The sequence below is a fragment of the Antechinus flavipes genome, chromosome 2 (genome assembly GCF_016432865.1).
Source record: "Antechinus flavipes isolate AdamAnt ecotype Samford, QLD, Australia chromosome 2, AdamAnt_v2, whole genome shotgun sequence".
NCBI classification, from domain to species: domain Eukaryota; kingdom Metazoa; phylum Chordata; class Mammalia; order Dasyuromorphia; family Dasyuridae; genus Antechinus; species Antechinus flavipes.
Window position 1 is genome coordinate 193,061,899 of NC_067399.1, and position 27,281 is coordinate 193,089,179.

A 27,281-nucleotide genomic window follows, 5' to 3' on the forward strand; every position below is an offset into this window, starting at 1 on the left:
GGTTGAACTATATGAAGAGTTTTCAGACTTTTTTGTGTGTATGTGTCACGAATCTCTTCTTGACTATCTGGCAAAGCCTATGAATTTCTTCTCTAGAAAATGGCTTTAAAAGCATAAAATAAAATTCATAAGATTAGAAAATAAATCAATTATATTAAAAATACAATTTCCCCACTTAAATTCATGGACTTCCAGAAATTTTTTTGGCATTCATGGACCTCAGGTTAACAGCCTTTGGCTTATATTCTCTCTAAATTCAGTTTAGAACTTTAAATTGTATGATCTTAAGGGAACCAATGAAGAGCTTTGAACAGAGGAGTGACATGACTGGATATGTTCAAAGAGAAGATGAGTCTGACAATGGTATAGAATATGAATAGGAATGGAAAAGACAATGGAGACAGAAAGATCTTTTAGAGCCTATATCAATACTTCAAAAGGGTGAGGAAAAGCTATATTAATAGATTAATAGCAGTAGGAATGCACAAGAATGGTTAATAGGGAAGTTGAATGAATGTAGATTGGGGAAAAGAGAAAGTCATCTGGAAAAAAATTAGAAGGAAAAAGCTTTAAACATAGTGTTAGAAATCTTGGTAAGGTAATCACATAGAAATAACCTGAATGCCTTTGGAAATGTGGGACTGGAGATGAAGAATTTAAGGTCATGTGTCTTTGTAAAATTGACTACTTTGTACTTGTGAACTCTCTCATCTTGCTGTCTTTTTGTCACTCTCCTCCTTTCCCTCTCTCCTTTATATACTGTTTTGTATTGTTCTCGATTTTTTGAGTATAATTCTTGTCTTTCCAGTAAGATTTTAAATTCCTAGATGGCAGGTAGCAAACCATATGTTGTTTCTGAATGTCTGAGGGAGGTCCAGAACATCATGATACACAGAGAAAATTCTCAATAAATATCTTGCTAACAAATTACAATAAATATTACTGGAAAAGGGAGCAATGAGAAGTTAATCTCAGTGTACCCATTACTTTAAACAAGTCATTTCCTCAGCATAAAAATGAAATCATCAAATCATGAATTGAGACCTGGAAGGCAAAGGAGAGGGCCTCTTAGAGTCTATCCTTCTCTTTTTATAGAAGAGAGAAAATGAACCTGAACCCCAGAGAGATTATGAGATTTGCTCAATAACATGTAAATATAAAAGAGGAAAAAGCCAGAACTCAAACCCAAGTTTCAGTGATTCCAAATAATGTGTGTTCTCAGTTATACCTGACTACCTTTTCTATTTCCCAGCTTGATGATTTTTTTCACAAATGTGAAAGATAGGAAAATTACCTAAGCTTCTAAAACATTAATAAGTTTGAAAACTTAAGAATATTTTACTTAATTATCAAAACCCAATTTGTTCTTTTGATATGTGTAAGAATAAGAGAGAATTTTGATTTAATCTCAAAAAGACAAGATAGGAAAAAAATAGAAAAATCTATTTTTTCAAAACAATTTGGAAGGTTGCATTTATTATCCTAGTAATGCTTACCTTCATGTACAGATATCAAAATAGGTGCTTGTATAAAATGGCCTACTTGGGAAAGAGCCAGAAATAAATGAATGTGGTCATTTTTCTTTCTATGATAAAATAGACTATCCATTTTGTAATACTCATCTTAGAAGATATTACTAACAGCAAGAGAGGGAAATATTAAGAATTGCAAAAGTCAACTGATTTGAACATTTTATTCCTGAACTAAGCAGATTCATGATCATTACACATCATAAACAATGTTGGGGTCCAAATCTCACTCTGTTAGCAAAATAAAAACCATTCAACATTATCACACACGTATTTAATATTCATGACTCACTCTGAATTTATTATCCTTAAAGCAAAACTAGATGTAATGAATGAAAAATCCTTATTTGTGTTTACAAAGCAAAGAAAAAATGATGAATATCCCATTATTTCTTTGAAGTTTGTGTTTTGCCAATTACTTTAGAACTCAGTATGTTATTCTCAAGTCAAAGGATACAAGAACATTTAAATCTTCTTAATTCTGCCTTATTCTCCCATGAACCTCATCTAGCATTTCTTAGTATTTCTCTGGGGAACTCACAAAATGTTGTATATTGTGGTTAGCTATGCTTGTGTCTTTATCCCTATTCCCCCATACCATACTGTAAATTTTATAAAGACATAGAGATGACATTGGATGAAGTAATGGATTTAGAAGAAAGAACTGTGTGCAGGATCCAGTTCTGATAGTAGTTCTTTGACCATAGGACAATGATTTAATCACTTTGATCCTTAGTTTTCTTATTGGCAAGATGGGCATAATACCTGTAACACTTATCTTACAGGACTGAGATGGTATATGTAGAATTCTTTGCTAATTTAAAACATCTCCTTCATCACTTCTAGCTAAGGTTTCCTTCAAGACTTATCTCATATGAACAGATAATTCTCAAAGAAATTAAAACTTTTTTATAGCCATATGAAAATATGCTCCAAATCATTATTAATCAGAGAAATGCGAATTAAGACATCTCTGAGATACCACTACATACCTGTCAGATTGGCTAGAATGACAGGGAAAGATAATGTGGAATGTTGGAGGGGATGTGGGAAAACAGGGACACTGATACATTGTTGGTGGAATTGTGAACACATCCAGCCATTCTGGAGAGCAATTTGGAACTATGATCAAAAAGTTATCAAACTGTGCATACCCTTTGATCCAGCAGTGTCTCTACTGGACTTATACCTCAAAGAGATACTAAAGGGAAAGGGACCTGTATGTGCCAAAATGTTTGTGGCAGCCCTGTTTGTAGGGGCTAGAAGCTGGAAATTGAATGGATGCCCATCAACTGGAGAATGGTTGAGTAAATTGTGGTATATGAATGTTATGGAATATTATTGTTCTGTAAGAAATGACCAGCAGGATGAATACAGAGAGGACTGGCGAGACTTACATGAACTGATGCTAAGTGAAATGAGCAGAACCAGGAGATCATTATATACCTCAACAACGATACTGTTTGAGGATGTATTCTGATGGAAGTGGATCTCTTCAATAAAGAGAGCTAATTCAGTTTCAATTGATCAAGGATGGACAGAAGCAGCTACACCCAAAGAAAGAACACTGGGAAATGAATATAAACTGCTTGCATTTTTCTTTTTCTTCCCGGGTTATTTATACCTGAATCCAATTCTCCCTGTGCAACAAGAGAACTGCTCGGTTCTGCACACATATATTGTATCTAGGATATACTGTAACATATTTAACATGTAAAGGACTGCTTGCCATCTGGGGGAGGGGATGGAGGGAGGGAAGGGAAAAATTGGAACAGAAGTGAGTGCAAGGGATAATGCTGTACAAAATTACCCTGGCATGGTTTCTGTCAATAAAAAGTTATTAAAAAAAAAAGAAAGAAAAAAAAAGACATCTCAGATATCATGATCTGCAAAGGGCCTTTTCCAATCTCCCCAGATCTTATGACCTTCCCTCTTTGATTATCTCTCATTTATACTATATGTATTCTGAATGTATCTAGCCATTTCCATACTTTCTCTCTCATCTGAATATGAGCTACTTGGCATTTCCAGAGCTTGTCACACTTTCTTGGTATTTCCAGAGCTTTCTTGATATTTCCAGAGACTGTCACACTATCTGGCACAAAGGAAATATGTAATAAGTAGCTGTTTATTGATTAATTGATATGAACTATGGAAAACATGAAGATACTACATATATGCACTTAGTTAATATTATACAAGATTAGTAAACTTACTTATACAATCAGAAATTTCCCATCTTTGTGGTTTTGCCCCAAAAGTTTCAACCAATTTAATTCTATTAAAAATTTGCTAAAAACGTCCATTATGCAGGGCACCTTGCCTAAGTTGTAACATCCTTCAAGATTCAGTTCAAAATAAAGTTTTTCTATACACCTTATCCGGACCATTGCAGCCTGATGTAATAGCACCCTCTTCTGAATTTCTATCATACTTATACTGTGTAGAACTCATTTGGCAATTAACCATTGACTGTCTGGTTAATTGCATAGCTTCCTACTCTCTTTGACTTGGTCATTCTTCTCATAATTTTTTATCATAAGCAACTAAATCAATTTTTGATTATACCACTCTTCTGCTCAAAAACCTTTCTTTACATCCAGAAGATATAAGTTTTTCATGTAGGAACTTAAGAGCATTTTATGCATATTTCAGTAAAAAGAAGCTATCAGGTACTCACATTTTTTAACTGGTTTTCTCCTGCCACTATCACACTTATATATATTTATGTAAGTCATCAGTTCCCTTTCTTGAAATGTGTTTCCTCCTCATCTCTATTTTTGTAATCATTTTCTTCCTCTTTTGCAAAATCTCTTCTTTCTGAAAACCCCCTTAATCATCCCATTTGATAATGATCTCTCAAATTGTATATCAATCTTTGATCTAGAACATTTTTTTTTGGTCTGAATCATGCTTTATCTTATATCGTGCACATACACATGCATTCCAAATATTCAAAATGAGAATATAAATTCCTTGAATTCAGAGTTCATGTAATATTTCATTTTTATATCTTTAGATAGTAGCACCTTCACTGCATTGCATTTTATTGTTGCTTAAGAAGTGTTCTTGAAATTGAGTGGTTTTGCATTTGTTTTGGATTACTAATCGTATCTTCTTATTGGTCATTAACTTTTCACATATTTAGATTTTAGGATCATCAGATCACAAATTTAAAACTGAAAGGAATCATATAGGTCCAATTTTATTATTTCAAAGATGAATAAACTGAGATTCAGAATAATTAAGTGGACTTACCCAAGGTCACACAGCTAATAAGTTTCGGCGTCAGGATTGAAACCCAGATATTCCTGACTCCAAGTCCAGCACTCTATGCACTATGCAATATTCTTGTCTCCTCAACTAAATGGCAATTTTCTTGAGGACAGGAACAATATCTTCTACTTCACCAAAGCACACAGCACAGTGTCCTGCACAAAACATTAAATAAATGATTGCTGATTTGATTAATTTCAATCCATTGTCATTATTCAAATAATTCATAAATCAGAGAACAAATCATTATCTAGTATACATTGGCACACACACACAAATATACACACAAGGTCTCTGTATTTTTTTTTCACTTTTTGTTGCTTTGGTTTATTACAGTTTCAGTAAAGTTTTCTTTTGATAAAATAACTCAATAGTTATATTTGCTAGATAATAAGATACATTCTTTTGTCACTTAGGAACCCATGGATCTTCTGAAAAGGAATATTCTGTAACCTGACCTTCCCTTTAACTCATCCTTGTATTAACCTAGTATTAACCAAAGCTATTAACCTCAGACTTTAAAAAGTCAGAGAATTGCAACTCAATTTACTATCTGCATTTTTCTTCCCTTAATTTGTCTATTTCTTTTTTTTTCTATGATTTTCCCCATATTTAGTATTCTCACTTTTCTTTCCCCCATTTTACTGGTGGCATGTAGTTAAAGAAACATGGCTCATGTAAGAGAATCCTTAGCTTTCTTCCTTCAGTTTGAGTATCATCTCCTACAAAAAGCCTTTCCTATCATTTGCTAATGATATCAAACATAATTGTTTTGAATTTCCTTTGAATATGTATGTATGTATGTATGTATGCATGCATATACACATACACATGTATATTATTTTTCCTAATAAAATATAAGTTGCTTCAAGTCAGGGATTATTTTATTGTATATAGCCTTTACATTTCTGGTCTCAACTGCAAAGCTTAGCACTTATCATATTGTGATAAGTGATTGTTGCTTGATTGGATATTAGCAGTATCCAATGATAATAATAATAATAATATAGTTAGCATCTACCTAGCACTTTAGAGTTGTAAAGTACCTTACATATGTAATTTTGTTTGATCCTAACCTTGTGAAGCAATGATGATAGTGATGATGATAATGATGACAACTAATATTTATATAGTGCTTACTATATGCTAAGTGCTGTACCAAGTGCTATATAATGATTGTCTCATTTGATACTCATACTCACAACCACACTGGGAGGTAGGTGCTTTTATTCTCTCCATTTTGTAAATGGAAAAACTGAGGCTGAGAGAAGTCTAGCGATTTGCCTGAGGTCTCATAATTAGTAAGTATTTGAGGCAGGATTCAGAATCTATTTTTTTTTATTTCAGGTCCAGCATGAAGATACTATCAATGTGCTATTTAATATAGATTTTCTAGCTAACTTCTGTCTATATAATTCATCACCCATTCCCTTACAGACTGAATACTACATTAGGAAAACAAATAGTTTAGGAAAAAAATCTGATAGGAAAACCCTGTCTGAAATTATACATAATATTCTACCATAGTATTCCCCTAAATCTTTGACATAATGGATGAGATATGCTTTATTATGCCCATTATCTCTCATCCAGGATCTTTGTTTATATTTCTTTTACTCAAATTGAAACTTCCTTTTAATGATTTTTTTTTTCATTTGCATTATTGTAGAGAAATATATTGTCCTTGGGGTTTTACTTATTTGGTTCTATATGAAATCATTTAAATCTTCCAGTGTTTCTCTGAATTCCTCACATTTGAAGAACTTTATATTGCATAGTAATATTCTATTATTTTCTGTTGCATAATAATATTGCATTAAATTAGTATATTTTGGTTTTTTATCTAATTTAGGGTTTTTTTGTTATTCTAATTTGTGGTCAATCTTTTTCTTTCTGTTATCTACTAGTATTATGCCATTTTATGTTGGCAAATCAAAGCACAGAATTCATCATATTGAAGACATGAGACTGACACCTCAATTTCTTGATTATTAGTACCAGAATAAACAGTTTGGAAAATAAATATAGATGGGAGCTAGCGATGGGAGACTGAGGTTTCAGGCTCAAGTTTTCAACATTATTCCCCTGCTTACTTTCTTTGTACAACACTTAACCATCCATCAAATGGGATAATAGTATGAGGCAATGGAAAAGAGAACTAGTATCTTGGGTTCAAATTTTCATGCTATTCCTTACTGTGAGTGTGACATAGGAAAAATGCCTAAATCTGTCTGGATTTCAGTTTCCCAATCTGAAAAATGAAGATTTGGGGCGAGATAACATCTAAGATCCAATTCCTTTAAAATTTAAATTCCTTAATTCATTATTCTGTGACCCTCTTACTCTGTATTTCTGTTCAGAAATATTTTGAGATTAAAGGGGATGATTATATGTATGAAAATTATTTGAATAAACTCACAGTAAAAATTAAAATAGGATTATTCTTAACTATCAACTCATCATAGAAATCAGCAACATTTAATTTTTTATCATGCTACATTACTAAGTCATATAGTACTAGATCATCATCATAAAAATCATCATTAGAACTTCATATCAGAAAAATGCAACTAATAAAATCTCTCCAGAAGAAATCCTTTGTGCTATCCTTGTTGTTGTTGTTCTTGTTGAATTGTTTTTCAGTCATGCCCAACTTTTTATGATTCCATTTGAGGTTTTCTTGGCAAAGATACTATAATGATTTGCCATTTCCTTCTCTAGCTCATTTAAGAGATGATGAAGAACTAAAGTAAACAAGATGAGGTGAATTACCCAGAGTCATACAGCTAGTAGGTGTATTAAGTTAGATTCGAACTCAGGAAGATATATCTTCCTGACTTTGTCCACTGATCCATCTAGCTGCCAATTTTTTTTTTTAATTATCAAGGCTAATGATCATCATAATCAATAATATCATTCTTTTCCTCTTCATCATCAGTAGTAATAATAGAAGTAATTGCAGTAATCATATTATGACTAATTATATTTTACAATATAGAGCAACATTATATAGGAGAACATTCTATTGTGGACAGCTAGCTGGCACAGTGGATAGTACTCTGGACCTGGGGTCAGAAGACTAATCTTCCTGAGTTAAAATCTGGCCTTACACCCTTACTAATTGTGTGAACCCTGGCAAATCATTTCATCCTGTTTGCCTCAGTTTCCTCAACTGTAAAAGAATCTAGAAAAGTAAATGACAAACCATTCTAACATCTTACTTAAAAAAACCCCAAATGGGATCATGAAAAATCAGATATTACCGAAGTGACTAAACAACAAAAATAACCTAAATTGTAATCTATATCCATGAAAGAAGTTACATTGATAAAAAACAAACAGGTTATTGATATATAAAGCAACTGTTGCTTATTATTATCAATAATGATTGCATCATGTTTTTGGGTTTATACTGTGCAATATATCCATTAATATCGGTATTATTACTAGCATTTTTAAGTTAGAAAACTGTAATTGAACAGAAATCACTTTCCCACAGTAACATAATAGTTATTTACTAAGTATTATGTAGCGTGGCAATCCTTAAAATGTGGTCTACAGCTTTCTGGAAGTCTAAGAGGGCAAAACTAATTTTTTAAAAATAACAGTAAGGTAATTTTTGCCTATTAAAACTTCTCCTTTTTCCAAATATGTTGGTATGTGTGTGTGTGGTTGGAGTTTCTTCAACGAAAATAATCTATCGCAACAGATTGAACGTAGAAGCAGATATGAAAATCCAGCTGTCTTCTATTAAGCCAAACATTAAAGAGATTTGCAAAAATATGCAAAAACAATGCCACTATTCTTGTTAAATTGTTTTTGTTTTGGAAAATATGGTTATCTTTCATAAAATGGTATTTATGTTAACATGAAATAGGCTTATTATTATTTTAAATGAATTTTTTAAATGCTCAGTTTAAATTTCTAATATGGCAAATATGAGTAGATATAACTCACATAAATAAAAGCTCTCTAGAATCCTCTGTAATTTAGTATAGAGAGATTCTGAAATCTAAAAGTTTGAGAACTGCTGATTTAATGGGAAGAAGGACAAGTTTAGAACGAGAATCATATCTAGGTCTTCTGATGTCAAATCCAGGGTTCTTTCCATCTCACTACGGATCCCTCCAATTATATTTACTGTTTACATGAAGCACCTCTGACAAAAAATAAAAATTATATTCTCAAAGCAAAAATAATTTAAATGGAAGTTCTATTTCAGCTACATGTTAAATTCCATTCAGATTCCTTAATAACTTTTCTTACCCCCCAAGGGCTGGGCAAGTTGAGAATTAGATTAAATTGACAACCCTGTTCCTTTTAATGCTTTTGTGCTGATTCCTATAAATATAAGAATGACTATCAAACATGGAAGCTAACCTACTCTGAGTTTGGTGTTAGAAAGCCCAAAGTCAATTGTTTATCCTATCCTAAAAAGCACATAACTGGCAAAGAACAAACATATCAATGGATGGAAAAAGGAGTAGAATTCAGATCTCACTTCCTATGACACTGTAAAATTATTGAACATTCTATTTTCTCACAATGCTCTTTGGTGCAATGAGAAGAATATGGGTTTTGGAACCTGAAGATCTGTATTTGTTAACAGTTTTATCTTACAGAATTCACATTCTTACTCTCGGCCTCAGTTTCTTCATCTGGAAAATGAAGAGTTTGGACTAAATGATCCCCTAAAGGAACTTTTCAAATCTCAATCATTTGATTCTAGTTGCAATTCTGAATTCTTTTGTGTTTTTTTTTTCTTTCTAATTCTAATCCAGGATGCATGTAAATAGTATCTCATATACATAGGACTTTAGGATTCATAAGTCACTTTTCTTACAATGCTGTTTTAGAGACAGTAAAAATATGGCATGATTATTCCTATTTTACAAATAAAGAAAAATGGGTATGAGAAATTAAATAACTTGTCCATAACTTTATGGCTGATAATTATCTGAGGCAGGATGAAAATCCACATTTACTAATTCCGAATGCTATGTTTTCCACTGTTACACTGGTTTACCTGTTCTAATAGTCTGTGTCAGTAAGGCAAGAATGGGGATAGAACAAAGGAAGCAATGTGACACAATAGAAAAAGGATGAACTCTAGAGTCAGAGAACATGAGTTCAAATCCTACTTTTGTTGCTTATCATTTATATGATCACTACTTGAAATAAAGTTCACTCACTCTTCCTATTTCTTATTTTCCTCATCTCTAAATGAAGACATTGGAATAGATGGTTTCTGTTGTTCTTTTACTTCTAGATTTTTGATTTTATGAACTAGATTTCTAAAAATTACCTTTTAAGTATTTAAGTTTTATAACTTACATTTATAGTAATATTTAAACCACAGAATCAATGAAATAATTGGAAAGGAATATATTCTCAGAATTATTTAAAATATCCAGATATGGTAAACTCATGGCAAGGAAGAAAGAAGATTAAAAGGTAATTGAAAAATATTTAACCCAGTAAAAATACAATGGAACAAAGATAATGTTCACATATATGTTTTTCTAAGTCAATATGACTCACCAAGATCATTATGTATGAGTTAGTCAGCCCTGTTTAAGTTTGATACCACTCCTTCAGACAATTGGATCATTACTTCTTACCAGTTTCCTAGTCTCAGGCAATACTAATAGCCACATGTTGCAATTTTTTTTTAATTGAAAACACCACATACATTTTTCAAGAACCAAAGTCTAACTCAAGGCAGGATGGCACAGTTAAAAGACTTGTGGATATAGAATCTATAGATTTGAATTATTTCCTAGTTCTACTATTTACTTGCTGTATGATTTTAGGTAAACTACTTCTATCTGAGTTGGGCATGATCTCATATTCCTAATATCTTATAATTTCATGATGCTAGGCCCCTGTGTCTCTTCCCACAATTGAAACAACAACTAACAGGCACGGACGGATGTGGACGCTAATAAGAGCTGAAGAATTTACAGCAGGTGGTACCACCTGCCCCCATTTAATTCCAGCCTAAACAATCTGCTTCTTAGTTATAGGGAATCCAATCAGAATGCCTCAGAATGACAGAGGAGAGGGGGATGGATAAAGTAATGAACATAGGACTGAGCATTTCTTTTATTTTGAAGAATATCCATCGCCCTTAGTGACTCTGAACACCTCTCTTTCTCATTCTTGGAATCAACGGTAGGAAATTTCTCTGAAAATCTCTCAAACAAAAGCTGAATTGACTGATCATTGAAAGTAACGTGGCTATGAAATTCTTCCTGTCTCTATGAAACAACTAACATGAATCGCTGTGCCAGCCAAATTAAAAACTTAAATATAGCAATATTCTTAGGCACCTCACTTTTGATAGGGGTCTACTTATAATTGAATGAGTCACAGATCTAAAATTTTCATTTGGAGTTTTGCTCTTTAACAGGACAATTTCTCATAAGATAATAGTGTTTAGGTGTGGCAAGACCTTTTTCAAGCCTCAACTCTAATCCAATCTTCTAATTTATCAAACAAAGGTCAGAGAAGCTAAGTGACTTTCTTAATATCACTCAGTCGGTAAGTAACCCAGGAAGAATTCAAATTTAGATCTCTTGATTATGAACACAATGCCCTTTTCACACTACCCCTTCAAATATCTCTGACTTGAAATGAATATTTAAGAGCACAGGGAATTTTTTTTTTTTCAGAATGTTTGTGTGCATAAATGAAGAAATGGCAATGAATGAGTGTTATACTAAAAAGGTGTCCAGAACTTTTATCTTAGAAGACATCTTAGTAGTTAACAGATAATGAAATTAGGTAGCAAAGATAGATATATAGTTCTTGTATTCCATGAATATGTGCTACCAGAAATATCAAGCTTCTAAGAGGTTTCTACTTCCCTTCTTCTGACCAAGATTTTTGAGTTATTTATAAATATTTACAGCACAGATATAATGAAATAATACCTGAACTAGTCAGTGAAAATTATATTATTTTCCTTTTCAGAGGGTAAAGGATAAGGAACAAAAGAGAATGCTTGCACATGTACTGGAACACTTGGGCAATGATAGTCCTGCAAGAAGAACTAGTCATTAAATTTGTGAATGAAGGAAGGTCTATGTCTCAGTTTTCTCATTTGCGGAATAGATATAATGATATTTACACTACTTACCTCACAGCGTTGTTGTGAGAAAAGTGTTTTGTAACTTAAAAATAACTATATAAATAAATAACTATATAGATGAGGCACTAATATCTTTACTGATTGATGTTCTGAGCATTTTAGTTTTCTTTTTAATTGAAATATTGTAAAAGTTTATAGTAAATTATATTATTTTTCAGTATAGTTGCAGCATTCAACTTTCATAATCTAACCTATGTCACTTAGAATAGTTATTTAATCTTTAATATTTTCTGACTACATAACAAAAGACAACAGAGTATAGGACACATGAATTAACCTATAAGTCATGAAGACGAGTTTAGGTTCTGCTTTACATATGTACTGGTTATGTGACCCTGAACAAGTCATTTAGCCTCTTAGTATATTAGGTAATTTTTTAAGATTATGTTTTAGATGTATTGTGCATCTTCTTGGGGTGGAGGAATACCAACAAATAAAGAAGAAATATAATGTTAATACATTATATTTTTAGGATTAAGGAAAAATCATTCTTTTAAATGCAAAAATTTGACATTCACACAGATATTTCAAGCCCCTTTGATCTGGAACTGTTTTGATCATTACCTTTAAAACTAGAAGAACAGGTGGCTCAACCCATTTGTAAACAGGTGCATTAACCTGTCCCTGGAGAAAAGATCACAACACTTCTTGGCTGGAACTACAGGTGTGGATCCATCAGGGAGAAGGGTTGTTTGTGAGCTAACAAAATCATGGTAACAGCATATCAGACTGACATGTTGAGGCAATGAAATTGCTTCCATGTTTTATGGCCAGGGTCATGAAGAACTCAGTTGAATAAGTAGCCTCTAGAATTTTTAGGATGTTATGTCAATGAATTGTGTATTAGTTCACAACCAAGCTTTGATCATCTTAACAGAAGACCAATAAAGTACCATTATATGATGTGTTGTTTTTTTTTCTAATTCAGCAAATTAGTAGGATGTAAAGGGAGATAGATTTGGAGTGAGATGGACTAGGTTCAGTTCCCAATTCAAACTTGCTAGCTGGGCCATCACAATCACTTAGTTTCACAAAGTATTAGATTTGTCTTTTGCAAAAATGCCAAGCTACATGGTTCCTAAGGCCTCTTACACTCTAACTATATTATCCTAGTTATGCAAAGCTGTTTCCTGCAATGACAAGAACCTATTGTATCAACTATTTTTCTTACCCAAAGTCTTGGCCCCCCATGCACAAATTTCTGTGTTTTATTTTTCCTTCAGCAGTGACCTGACTTTCTAATGTTTGTGCAAAAAGCACACAGAATCATCTACTCAATTTTCTAACAAGTTAAAATAGAGAATATTAATTCTAGCCAAACTTCTCTCCCTCTGGTTTTAATCTCAGGCTTCTTAATTCTAGAACTGGCAGGTATGCTCAATCTGCTCAGACTATGTAAATGTGGCATGTACTCATCTGAATGGTTTGAAATGCATGGCAGCTTTCTAATTGGAATCCCCCTCATTCCCCCTCCTTTTTAGGTATGCTTCTACCAATGGTGAGCAGTTACAGGACCAATATTCCTGCCCCTTTTGACTGTCTGCATCCTGGTTGTGCTGATTGTGTCAGAGACGAGAGAGGAGTGAATGTGAGCCAGGCTCCTCTTCGCCTGTCTTCTTGTCTCTAAATAGTCCTTGGCCAACCAGTAAGCCTGTGACTAAACAATGGAAAGTTTTCTCTAATATTGTCCTATAAAAGCAGTGTTCTAATAACCCTGCTTAGACCTAGTCCTCCTTGAGTTTGTAATTACTTGCAGTGACTCTACCTCATCATTTTCAGACTGGTTCATTTTTCTGTGACTCTTCCTCTGCTGTGGCAGCAGCAACATTACATTCATACACACACACACACACACACACACAATAACCAGAATTAAACTATCTAGAATCTAGAATCTTCAAAAGAACAGTTTAAAAATATAGTTTTGAAATATGGATTTTATATATATATTTATATATATATTACATATAAATACACATGCAGACATAAAGATAAAGAAAGAGGGAGAGAAAAAGAGAAAAGAGAGAAGGAGGTATTGCTTATAAATATAGTTTCCAATCCTAACTTTGTTGTCTGACTTCTTCCATTAGAAGACAATAGTTGAGAGTGATATGGGCTTTGAACTTAAGATTTATTGATTCTATCACTTTATGTTAAATATTACTAAAATACAAACTTCATTAATTTCTAAAAAAGGTCATATAGGATGGAGAAAAAGAACAAAAGAGAAAAGTGCTATCAATATTGGAGGATGCCTTTTGGGGCAGGGAGGTATTCCCTTGATTCTTAATCCTTTTCTCACTCCCTAGAGTTAAAAGGAATTCCCAGAACATCTGCCCTCTGTACAAGTGAGATCATTCTCAATTTTTTTTTTATCAGAACTGAATGTTGACTATATTACTTCATTTTCTTTATCCTACTTGGGATGGAACAAGTGCTCATGCAAAGAGAAGGATGGACAGGGTTAAATGCTATAACATGGTACTTATTCACACCACATTAGCCAGAGGAACACTACAATTAGGCATAAAATTTTATTCCTCTGATAATATAGTCCAAGTTCTTACTCACAGCTAGTGGAGAGAGGGATTTCCCTAGGAAAGAAAAACATGAAACAATACTAACAATACTAGTCACTTATAAAGTAAATAATTAAGACTATTTGTCAGAATGAACATTGTCACTTTCTCCATTTCTATGAGATATAATGGAAGTGGACTAAAAGCAGCAAGCTTGAGCTCAGAGGCATATGAATGGCCTTTTTGGCCTTTACACCATTCCCAGCAAATCAGGGCCAAAGTATTTTTTAGTTTGAATAGTCAAATGACCATATATTAATAAGTCATCTGCAAATGAATGTGAATTTCATTTCTAAAGTTGAATGTGTTCATCTACAGACTCGCCATCAGAGATCAATTTGACATTAGATATGAGGGTGATTTTTCCAAACCCATCTCTCAGGCAACACACTGATTTTTTCTCTTTCTCCTGCAACTAGTGATGAGCAGCACTTTCCATGGATCCAGACAATGAACAGCTGGATGGTTGCCAAATGAACATACATTCATGGTATACTGTGCCCTTTTTAATCAACTTCCTAATTAAAAAATGCCATGCTGGCATGAGGTATGAGAAGAGTAGGCTTAGAATATTTCACAAAATTATAGCCCCCAATGCCGGGGTTGTTGAAAAGCTGTGATCTTACAGATGTTTATGAGTTTTGCTAGTGCAGAGCTAGAATCAATTTTCTTATGCCTAGCCCTCAAGACATATTAAATTTATCCTGAAGGAAACTGGCTTCTGAAAACCCCTTGCCCAGATGCGTTAGGCGGGTAGGAGTTTCAATGAGCCAAAGGGTCTCCTAGCAGATGCAACATTGATTCCTGAATGTTCACAATCTACCAGACACTTCCACAGCAGACCTGATTTGATGGCTCTCTATGGGGTGCCCTCCAGCCTTGATTATTCCCACAACCAGGCTGGCGAGCTAGCATTGTTTCATGGCGACAATACTTAGTTCAGTGTCTGCAGCTTCTGTTCGGTTGTATCAGAGAGAGACAGTACATGGTACAAGGAATCTGAGATATGGTCCAATTGAAAACCAACCTATAAGGGGTGTCTTTGTGCTTTTGTAGCAATGATGTGTGAATCACTGGAATGGATAAGGAAACCTGACTTTTCATTCCTCCTTTTTCCCTTAAGCATCATTAAAACCTGCTGCTCTGATACTAAGAGTGAGATAGTACCATGATAGTTCTGGTCAAAACAGTTCTTGAGAAAAAACTTCTATAATGAAAATCTATTTTAATTTATTAAAAGGGATTTCCATCCCTCAAAATAAAAATTTTAGTTCAGGGGATGCTTGATTTAAAGAAATGCCAGAACTAAAAGTCTTTCAAGCAAAAACTCTAAATTTAGCAATTATCTTAAAGAAAAAAAATGAGATTCTTGCTTGAGCAGTTGAACTTTTGGTAAAGCATCAAGTCACAGAATGTCTTTGAAGTCTAGTAATGTGAGTTCATAAATACATTTAAAACTGATGTACCTAGTTTACACATTTACTTGGTGACTCAGAAGCAGCACAGTTGCTGTGAACACTTCACTTGCACCTTGCAAAACAAAGCCTCAGAACAAGCTTCCAAGAGACTAATTACAGTACCCCAGCAGTGAAAAATATATGAGAGAATACAATTTTGATTAAAGTAAGGTCAAATGACAATTTGTAGAAAAAAACCACATATGGTTCTTGTTCTAGTAACATAAACATCACAAAAGTGGTAGATTTTTACCCAAATTGGAGGAATAATATCAAGAATATAAAATATAGGACCTTCAATATATTATATTTCTTCCCATTAATCCCAAGAATTATACAATCTTTGCTGCTGATTTTAAACAAACAAGCAAAAATCTTCTAGGTTGTCTTAAAATGTATGTAGAAAGAAAAGTTTTTCATTGCAAACTTGATATGCAGCCTCAGAATTGGTGTAGGAAAATGTCTGAGATCAAACCCATCTTGCATTAAGCGAGCAAAACACACATTGTCATATTTTTAGCTCTGAAAGGCTTAATTGTCTTTGAATGCAAACATAGCTCAACTCCAGTACTTGAAAACTACTGTGACAGATAGTGGTATAAAGTAAGTCTGTCAACTGGAAACTAATCTGACATAATTCTGGCCCCTTTAAAAAGGTCTGACTATACCTCTGTAAAACAGCCAAACACAAAGAAAGCTTTATGGATAGGTAGCTCTTAAGTATTCACCTTCTGCTAAATAAGTGGGTGCTTATAGGTTGAGTCAAATAATGAAAATTTTAGCCTCAAAAAAGTTGAAAACTATCAGAAAACTAAGTCATAGTCTTTAAACCATTCATTTGGTAAAATTAATGGAGAATAAGTGGAACAATGCAAGACACACACAAGATAAGATACTTTTCTTTACTTCAGAGCTTTTAGGAGAAGCTAATATGCTTCTATAGGGTACTCCACTTCTTTGGGGAGAAAATTATAAACAATCAAATATTTTTCCTTTCATGTTGATCAAAAAATATGAAAATTAAAAAGAAATGCATAGGTTTTTAACATAAATACATAAGAACAAATATGAGAGGTAGAAAACTCACCCATTATGCAAACGAGTTCAATGATAGTATTCAGAAACTGGAAAAACATGGAAAATGGTAAAATAATAATAACAATAATAATAAAGTATGAACATTTTATCAACTAAAGGGTTAATAGCTCAATCTTGTATTGCAGACTTTTTAAAAAATGTGTTTGTGATTTGCCTTTTTTTGTGCTGAATTTATAGAACTGAAAAAAAATAAATTCTTCCCCTCAAAAGTTATATTTTTATTAAATATTTGCTATTATTCCCCAAATCATTAAAAAATAAAGTCAAGCAACTCTTAACTACTATTTCTCATCTTCTCCTTCTCAAGAATTAAAGCAAATCACCTACCAGATTTGAAACAGTCAGAAAACTATGAAAAGACATTTAAAGGATAATAATTTCTACTTAGTCTCAACCTTAACAGCAGTTATAAAATTAGGTCAGTTGAAATAAAAATCTCAGTTTTTTTAAAGGAAATTAAGAATCATTAAAACAGGATAAAATTGTTCACAAATGATGTCTCAGACATGGAAGTATCTCCAACTAAATATTAAAACATCCATGTTGCAATGCATACATCAACAGAATTATATAAGAAATCTATGCCATTGAATGACAATAGAAATTTAGGATTCCATCAACCTTTCCTAGCATTCTCAAACTGAGTCTACAGAATTGTTAAATATAAAAAGGGAGATGTATTGTTATTCTACAAATAAGTTAGCACAACAGAGTTAGTTCATGCAAATTTTATTTCCAATCTACAGATTACAAAGATCAATATAAACTTTGTTTTGTTTTTGATCACCAGCAGCCAATTGACTTTTAAAACTAGCAAAAAAAACCCAATAACTCCAAAACATCCTTCAGTCAGGAAAAAATACACATGCATACATACACAATACACGTACATACATACCTACCTACATACATAGACATGTACATATATACCAACCTAAACTATTGGCTTCTGGGTTGTCACAGAAACAAAATTCAGTAGTTTTACTAGTTTGAATAATGCTATTCCAGCAAATATTAATAAAACACATTTAATAAAAGCTGCTGAAAATTTCTGAAAATAATCATCACTAAACAGTTAACCTCCACTTCAGACATATGCCCAGGAAGATGTTCAGAGCCGCTAAACCCAAACCTGCAGCAAACAGCTATGCTTTTGTTACTGACCAAAAAGAGTTGAACTTTGTTCTACTTTGTAAGGAGGAGCAAACTATTCTGAAAACAACAGGGCAAACATAACATATTTACCTTGAGGGGATATCAAATAGAAAGCTGAAGAATTGCAAAACAAAAGTAGTCCAAATGAATTATCCCCGCGTGGAGTCCAATTTTGCACCTTCAACTAGGCCACAGTCTGACAGGCAATCATTTCAACCCCAGAAACCCCTGCCTTCCTGCCTGCCTTCCTTCCATCTTAAGAGATTCGACCAGGAAATTCACAAACCTGCTCCATGACTACAAAACTCTTCTAACGCTTTTGAACGCCCACCATTTGTTCTCCATTCATCCAATCAACTTTTCACTGCACATCTTCTCCTTCTATCGGAGCTCAGGCACAGGATCACTTCTCATCTGTATGCTAATTATTTTGCCACATGGACAAAAGTAATAATGCTTTTAGACAGGAAACTAACGGGCCTGTAGTTGAAGATGGAAATTAATAAGTTGACACCACTAAACGACAGAAAAGATGGGCATGCGTGCCGCACTCTGGCTGATGGCTACAGTGCAACCTCCATGTAAAAGCAGCAGACAGACAGGCGATGGGCTACAGAAAGCCTGGCTGGGTTGTGTGCATCGAGCACAACTTCCCTCAGAGACCACATTACTGCAGCAGAATCACATCAGTAGCATATTGCTGACTTACCCTGTCTCAGTCTGCATCCTTTAAGCAGTACAAAATATATCCATTTCCCAAAATCCTAATGTGTGGGAGACCTTCATCGCTGAGCTAGGTATTTTTCAAGTACTAGCTTTGGATTAAACCAATAATTTCTAACCCTCCTGTTTATTAGTCTTGCAGTACAATCAGACAAGATTGGGGATGTATGCTGTATGCTTCTTACATTGTACCCACAGGCCCCTAAATCTCTAGAGCAGAATGTGTATCATGTGCAGTGCTGTATTTAATGTAATAGATGGGAACTGTAAATACCACAGTCAGGCTGTTAACAGCTACCGACTAGGTGATATATCTAAAAATACTTCCTCTGTCAATGATGCGATGGTAAAATCATGCTGTAGCAAAAGAAACTTTGCACAAATCAGCAGTACATAAAATATTTTAAAATCCTTTCCTTTAAAAAAAATATGAGGTTAAAAAAAAACCCATCCTCTCTTTTATAATGAAAGAACAGCTCCTAAAGAGTTAACTCTAACTGATTTTTCAAGCCTCTTTCAGGTTGCCTACTTCACTCTAGTCTGCTTCATTATATATTTTCAAAATATATTTTCAGACAAAAGAAATGAAACTAGAAAGACAAAAAGGACTTATATAGCTGAAATCATTATCTATTAGCTTGTAGAAGAAGCAGGAAAACTTTTATTCAGACAGCCAAGCCCAAATATGATCTTCAAAATACAAAGAAAAATAATAATATATGACTTCCATTAGGATTTTTCCAGTAAAAAATTTTCTAATTTTAATAATTTTTTTAAGATGAGCAATAAATGTTTGCTTTCACCAACCACACTTTCCATGCTACTCTTTTTTTTTTTTTTTTTGGTAAATCTCTCTATTATAACGCTCACCATCATGAAAGGCTACATTAAATCATAAAGGCTATGGTAGCACCTCCCCACCCCTCCCCCATTGTAACTAGCCTTTAATACATCCCGACTCTTGTTTAGCAACAACTCCAAGCAGCATGCAGACAGACATCTCAGGCACATTACAAAGCTGTAATACTGAAATCTCATTGGACTTTTTTTGAAAGGCTTTGTTGTTACATTTCTGCCCTAAAACATGAGATTTTATGAACAATTTAAAATTTTTTAATCAGATAAGAATTGAAAGCATCTAAGCAAGCTCAAGGTCCCATGGAAGGAGGAGGAGGAAATAATAAGCAAAACAACAACAACAAGAAAAACTATTGATTAAAGTATCTAAAAAGAAATCAGAGACCATTTATCCTATTATAAGTGCCAAAATGCAAGTCTAATGGCTGAGCAAATCTTATCTAACATTAATTTTAAAAAATGAAAAGAGTGTACCTTTTTGGAGTGCAGTTGTTAGCCATCAAGCAAAACCCTCTTTAACAGGCAGTTTCTCCAGACATGCAGGATTATTTCTGACATGAAGAGAATCTCACATTCCTTTATTGCATTTCCTATTTATCCCCATTCTAGTTATCCCAGCACCTCTTAGTACCTTCACTCTTTTAGCTTGCTGTCTACAGTGATGCTTTCAGCTAGTACCACCACTCTTGATAAAACACTGCAGGTTTTTCATGGGAGACAATGCTGACTTCTGTTTCCTTGGTGAGGCAGTGAGGGCTGACAGAGAAGTAGGAAGTTACCAAGAACACCTTATCCCAGCCCTCAAAGGTAATCCCTCTATAGACCAAGCCTGTTGCCTGACGTGTTGAGACCAGACATACTGGTTACTACAGAGGTTACAATTCCCTTCCCATATAGCACTGCCAGAAATCACTGCAGTCTGAAAGAAAAGCTCCTATAAAATATTTTAGACAAAACCTACCAACTCAGAATAAAATACTCCACTCTACTTCTAACTTTTCTGATAATCACTATGCTGAGAAGGATTAAAATGCAGAAACATTGTACAAATTTCTTAGCAAATGCAACCTAGTCCAGCTATGTTTAAAATATGTCTTTAAGTATTAAACAAGGAACTCTATTTTTTTCTTCTGCTTTTACAATACCTGGTTTAAAATTGTTTCTTATATCTCTGGTTACTTCTGCTGATACCCTAAAGACTCATTATGATATTAAAGCCACAAACAGTAGAATACTGGAAAGATGCATAGAAAAAAAAAACATTGTGTATGCCTGAACAATGAAGGTATGAAACAGAAAAAGGGAGATACATACACAGAGAATCTGAGGAATTAGAGACAGAGACACAACAAAAAAATAGATATAAGAACAGACATAAATAATACATCAATAATAAACTTTTTTTGCTCACAAGGAAAATTATTTGATACCAAAATGATTTTTAGAATGTTGGGAGTTGTTTTTAAAATAATTTAAAAAACCCCAAAACATAGACCAAATTACTTCAAAAAATCTAAAAATTAATACTGTGAGTGAGGGATTTCCATTATGTTATGTTTGGCTAAATATATATTTTTATCTTTAGAAAGGATCCTTTTTAAAACACTTAATTTCCATTATTATATGTAATGTATACATATTTTAGAGACATTATGATACTTTCAAACTATTTATATATGGATTCTTAGAATTTATTGTATAATTATTATGGCTAAAGAATGATTATTAACCCTCTCCTTTGCCCCTTCCCATACACACACAGAGCAATAAAGTACACAATAAGATTAAGAAACTGAGTAAATCATTAGGCTTTACCTTGACCTAAGGAAGAATATATTTTTTCATGTTAAACCCTTGGTCTAATTCTATCTCCTTCTTCATTATTTTCTCCATTAGACTTCTCCATACTCTACACTTCCCCCTACCTCCATATGGTAAAAAGTATTTAGTAGAGGCCATGTTTTCAAATATTTTTTTGAAAAGTGAATACATAACATAAATCCTTCAAATAAAGCAAAGCAAATCAGTTTAGCAAAACAGAATTAATCTCCCTTTCCTAAACTGCCACTTCATTTTCTTCTTGGGAACATTTCTGGTGGTGCTTAGCTTTAGAGGTATAACTTAGGGCAAAGTACTAGATTCATCTGACAACTTAATAATCAATTCCAAATTATGTTCCTGGGCATTTAGGAAAAAATATCAAGCAAAGTAACACTTGAACTGCTGAATATAATGGTGTGTCCATAGGGTCCTTTCTCACCCTCTTCTCAACTCAATGACAATGAAATATTAAAAAAATAATAAATTCAAAGCAAACATTCTTTTGAGTTATTTAAAGTTGAAAATTTGGTCTCTGAAAGACAGGCTATGAAATGTTTTATTCTATATCCCTCAAAAAACTTTGTTTATATTTTAATTTAAGGATGAAATAGCCAGTTCATTTTTTTGTAACACTAGAAAATTCCTTAATTAGTAAACCACATTTGTTGAAAATATATTAATTAATTCTTTTGCTTATCATTTGAAAGATATTTGGAAGTGCATCATTTATTAAACAGATTAACATATACCCATGCAAATAGTTATATGTTAAGGTATAAATGTATAATTTAATAGAAAACTTTTTTTAAATTCACTTTCACAATAAAGCTTTCTTGATGTTCAGAAATGCCACATACAACTTTATGTAAAGCATGCAGAAATAAAATGATTCTGCAAGTAGAGTAGCAAGTTTTCAAATGTAAACATTTTAGACAAAGAGGAAGGTTAAAAATAATCAAAAGAAATAGGAAAACATAATAAAAAGTATCAAAAAGTTAATGTATTTTCCCAAAAGTTATGTCTATACTATTTAAAAATTTGTATAATCACATACAACACGTGTAAATTTCATATAAAATTATTTTTCCATACTCATATGTGGACACAAGTTACTATACTAGGCCCTAATGTTTATTCTATTTCAGCCACAGATAGATCCCTATGAAATAGATGTCTACCAGGAAAATGTGTATAATTTAGAATATAATAATTTTAGATTAGAGTTTAACTTAGATTTTAAATTAAGAGGGCATGTGTACCTGATATCCTTATATGAAACTAGGTAATACTGGATCACACAAAGTAAGTCTTATTTAAAAAGCAAGGACAGGTGACACTATTGGGTGTTCATATTTCTCAAGACATATCAAAAAATGCACAGAGATAGTCATCATAGATACATCATTGTCATACTTTTTGAAGAGGAAAATAAGTTTCAATACAAGGACAGATTGAGATTTTTACAAATTAAAAAAAACACACATAATATATAATGTACATATGCTTATATTTGTATGTTGTATGTATATATATATACATATATACATATATGTGTAAAATATATATAGTATTTTTTTCCACCATCTTCAAAATGTCTAACTGTGACCATTAAAACCCCCTCTTGCTTCTACCTCAATGAGCAGAATCATTAAGGTGATGAAAGTAAGCCATTTTCACATTGCCAGTAAACTAGTAGGAAGTCAGTCACTGCTGAATGTAATTGCTATCAGCAGCGGACAGCTCCCGGTGCTGAAAGGGAAAGGCAGAGAAACCTCTTTCACAATAGCTCACTCCACCAGCCTTTGAAAAATCACAGCAAAACTGAATGAGGTGGCAAGTGTTCAGGCTGAATAGCACTGTCTACAGAACAATGGCAGCCAACTCCAAATCCTACTATAATCACATTAATGAGATTAATCAGTGAATTAGCAGCAGTCAAATGTCAGGGTGGCAAGGAGGAATCCAACCAAGCTTGGTAATTAACTTTTTTTTGGGGGGGGGTGAGGAAAGGGAGAGAACATCCACAGTGCTATCTCCTAAGCTTTTGAAAAGTTGACAATTTTCTTTTGCAAACCCTTGAAACAATTTGTTAATAAATAGAAGGTAAAGACAGCCTCTACTTAACTTAGAGGTTTCAACTGTAGGCCTTTAAGGAAACTAGCATCAAAACTCTATAAGTTTTGCTGTGGTAGACTTTATAATTTAGTCCTGAAATCCAATTTATACCTTTAAAAAGTCTATCTGTGATAAAAAAAAATTGCTGTACCCCCCCCACACACACATACACACACACTCACTCACTCTCTCTTTCACACATACACACACACACACACACACACACACACCACAGAGGTTGGGTGTCAGATAGAATGATTACTTAACTGCCACTACTTGTCAGAAGTCTATGATAGGAAAATAATACTTTTTAATACTTTTTTGGCATATAACTTGAAAAACTCCTGGCATTCAGATGTTATAATGGATATGTGCTTCTGTTGTTTCTTAAACCAATTTCTGTTACAGTAGAAATTTTTAGGCAAATTTTTACAAAAAGCTTTCCAGCTTTTTTAGTGAGCCTGAATCAGATACTCTCACATTTAGGTCAATTAGCAGAAACAAAACTTCTTTTCACCAGAAATTCAAAACTCATCCCTGTTTTACTCTGACAAGGGCATACTGGTTAAATAAATCAGATTAAGGGTCCTCAAGATATAGGACCCCTGTATCCTATATCTGTAGGTCAATGGTAATTATTCCCCTACCCTTTCACAAAGAAAAGAAAAAGAATATTGTATAAAATTTTCTTCTATCTTTAAAGTAATCACATTGCTACCTTTTTTAAACAATAATTTTTAAAAAATTAGTATGAGTACTAGATGTTGAATATTTGAAAAATAATTCCTATTTTCTAAAGCATTTCTCTTGCTAATGTCTAAGTCTGTGGTCACTATAAGGATTTTTTTTTCAACATGTGAAGTTTAATCTTGATCAATGAGAAATAAAACTAGTATAAAGAGTTTTCTTATTAAATCTTATTTTCAATATTTTCTCTAATGCTTACTCTCAGGTAATCCTTCTGGATAAGTTATTACTAAATTTTAAAGTTTCACTGCTTATTTTTTCTTGGTAGCTGCTGTGGTATTTGCTGAAGCTTTGTTAGCTCATTCTGAACTGTGTGGAAGTTAAAGTATGCAGCTTGAAGTTTTGGAATAGTAAGTTCAATAGCAATATACATACATATATATTTCATATATATATAAATCACAGTAATTGTGTTATATATGAAATATATATTAGTGAAATACCATCTCAGCCTATTCTAAATTCCATGTTTACAGGTTGAATGTTTTTAAAATAAGCTTTTATTTTAGTTTGTAAGTTTGAATAAAGCTTCATTTTCTTCACAATATATATTATTTTTAGTAAAAACTCTAGTTCTTTTAAAAGAAATACAATATTTTATTTGTTATATAGTATTTTTTCTGGGAAGTTTTGTTTCAGCCTCTTCATATAATTCAGAACTAGACTGTACATGCAGCAAGTTTTTCATAAACAATACCATACTTAATTCATGCAACCCAACGTCTGCTATTTTAAAGATCTTTACTATATCTCTAAAACTGCTGTAACTCAGAAACATTCCAACTAATCAGCTATGATAGAACAACTTGGAAAGATAAAACAATAGACATTTCAGCACCAACTTCTAACAATCTATAGAACAAAATCTTTCCAGTTTAAGTTCAAGATTTAAACTGTTAGTACAGATATAGACACATGCATACACACACACATATACTTCACAAAAGCACTCATATTGCACAGTAAGTTAAATATAAGTTCAATTGTTCATAACTGCATTGGCTTACATGACAGAAATCAAGAGAGAACCCTGCTCCACTACAACTTTGAAAGGATGACGAGTAATAAAGCATACCACCGAGAACCAGAAAGGCTGTTCTTTTTTCTTCTGTGAATATTAAAATGGTACCCCACATTCCAGTGATTAAAAAAATTAAAATACACCCACCAAAACTGAACAAAATGCAGGGGAACTTCAAGAAGAGTGCAGGGGAAAGATCTCTCCCTCTGTTTAGTGTGCAGAAGCTTAAGGGAAAAAAAATGTCGCCTGGGCAGGAATGACAAATGCAGCACGATAGGCTAGCAGGCCTAAGGGATCTGTTTTACTTCCACATACATCCTCTAATGCACGCACTCCCACTCATCCTCTCGATATGCTTTTTTTTTCCACATTTTTTTCACCAGCTCCAAATCCCCGGCATATGACCTTCTGTTAAATAGATAAAAAAAAAAAAATTTGCTTATCAGTCATGCAAATGAGGCTGAATTCATTTTCCACAACAGATGGCCTCATAGATAATGATGATGGAAGAGAGAAAATTGAATGTCTCTCACAAGGTGGCCATGGCAACCGAGAGCAGAATAATATCAATAATAAGCTCACTGCATAATAAGGTTGTCAATCCCACAAATCAAAGTCTCCAGCTAAATCAGGTATACCACTCCAGCTACTTATCAGGTAAATAAAGAACTGTATTTTATTTTACAGTGACCATGAAGAAAACAAATGCAATTCTAGGCCACTGTTGGGGTGCAGGGATTAAGGGGAAGGGCAGAAGAAGGGGAAAACTGTGAAGAAATTTTCTTTTCTACTTTTTATTATATTTTATTTAACATATTAGATTTCATGAAAGATATTTCTAATAGCAATGCTGATATTTGAATCTTGGTGTACTGGGATCTTTTTCTCTGTTACTCTCTCTCTATCCCCCTTACTCTCTCTCTTCTGATGCGGTGCCCTGCATTGATGCAATAGCAGCTCGCCTCAGGCTTCTACCTTGGCTCCCAGGGGGCCATCCTGCAAAATGAATCAGCAGCCATCCTGAGCAGACTGATTAAAATGAAAATGGCAAGGCACATGTCTGGGCGGAACTAGAGCTGAGCTTTGCTGCCTGTCTGGCAAGCATGCTCAATATAGCTCTTGCTAATAATGGCTTACTGCCTTTCGTTTTTTAAAAAAGGTATCACCATCTTTCCCCCTCAAAAATATAATGGTGCTGGGGTAGGGGGTGGGGGTTCTTCTGATTTTTTTTTTTTTGCTCACACTTACACTGCCTGCCTGACATGCCATAATTGTGAAAACTGCACTTAGTCCAGTATTTCCCCGGTGGGGGTGGGGTGGGGTGGGTGGTGGAATGGCATGTGGGGGGGTAGGGAGGGTTTCTTCACAGATGCAAGCTGGCTGAAAGACCAAGACAACATTTAAACACATGAGATGCAACAATCTCCTACCAAATCACAAGCAACAGACCACAAAAGAAAAATTCCAGCTTTCAACCTCACATGCACTCCATCGAAGCTTGGGAAAAGCAGCCTAGGCAAAAATGGTTTCCATTTCAAGTGCTTGCCAACGTGATGCTAGTGCCTCAAAAATGGAACAACACAGAAAGTAAGAACAATCAGTACTCACACAATGAAATATTTGTAAAAGCAAAACAAAACAAAATATTTAGAAGAAATCAAACCTCAACTTACATGTGCAACACCCCCTCTTGAACTGTACTTTTTGATCTTCCTGTGAATTCTCTTAGGTGCTTGTTCAATACTATGT

General features: G+C 33.5%; 1 protein-coding gene across 12 annotated transcripts in view; it reads right to left on the reverse strand.

The window, feature by feature from the left end:
• The window catches only part of MYT1L (myelin transcription factor 1 like), a 692,774-nt gene extending 666,920 nt beyond the window's left edge, over window positions 1–25,854 (reverse strand). For 4 of the 12 annotated variants that reach the window (XM_051976033.1, XM_051976034.1, XM_051976036.1 and 1 more), the window contains exons 1-2: window positions 25,680–25,850; window positions 4,788–4,960 (exon numbers count right to left, since the gene is read on the reverse strand). The gene's annotated coding sequence lies outside the window, so the exon portion shown is untranslated. Of the gene's footprint in view, window positions 1–4,787; window positions 4,961–17,081; window positions 17,100–18,337; window positions 18,547–25,679 lie in introns of those variants that run through there. The other 8 variants (XM_051976039.1, XM_051976037.1, XM_051976040.1 and 5 more) reach the window with 6 other exon arrangements.
• Between the last annotated feature and the right edge of the window lie 1,427 nt (window positions 25,855–27,281).